Consider the following 858-nt stretch of genomic DNA (forward strand, 5'->3'; position numbering starts at 1 on the left):
ATTACAGTATCTTGAGTATTACACAAATAATATTATATATAAGTATATGTTAAGTATTATATTTTTTAATCATTAAAGTATTTCAGGCTTGTTAAATTGTGGGGAGATTAACGAGAGGGCTTCTATCTAAGCATTTTAAACGACTGTGGTGCGTATCGATCGGCGAGGTGTCGCGCCGAAATTTATCGCGATTCCTTTCCTTTCTTCTTTAGCCGTCTCACTATCCTATCCTTTAGGCGGTATGTAACGCAAAAAAAAGAAGGAAAATCACGAGGGACGAACGGCCGAGCAATTGTTAAGCGCGATCAGGCTTGAAGCTACTTTTTCTCCTACGACGGAACAACAATTATCTAGCTAGAGAAACCTGGAGAACCTTCATAAATGCGCCATAAAGAAAAATTAATTAGCACGCATTATTAAACATCGATCGCAGCGGTGTCGCGACGTTGATGTGATGTCATTGAGAACTGCCAAGACATTGGCATAATAATGTGAGATTTTATTATTTTTATTGTATACTGGAAGGAATTTTTTTCTCTTTGGCGGACGACGATTAGTTATAGACCTTGCGAATTTTTAACTTATAAGTAAGTATCTTGGTCGTGTATAAAAAAATTAACACGATATTACAATGATCGAGTGATTAAGTTAGAAAAGTTTTTTTAAATTATATAAATTATAGAACGGCAGAGAAAGGTGCATTAAAAAAGAAATGATAAAAATGCACACCATACGCATTGATTTCATCAAATCTAAAAATATTGTAATTTTTCCTCGTATTCGTCGAATTTTTCTTGATGGACTTCAATGTGACGATGCACGTGTCGTAGAAAAGCCGGAAAAGAAAGCAAAAGAGGA

The sequence above is a fragment of the Temnothorax curvispinosus genome, unplaced genomic scaffold, assembly GCF_003070985.1.
Source record: "Temnothorax curvispinosus isolate PA1 unplaced genomic scaffold, ASM307098v1 QBEX01013262.1, whole genome shotgun sequence".
Taxonomy (NCBI): Eukaryota; Metazoa; Arthropoda; class Insecta; order Hymenoptera; family Formicidae; genus Temnothorax; species Temnothorax curvispinosus.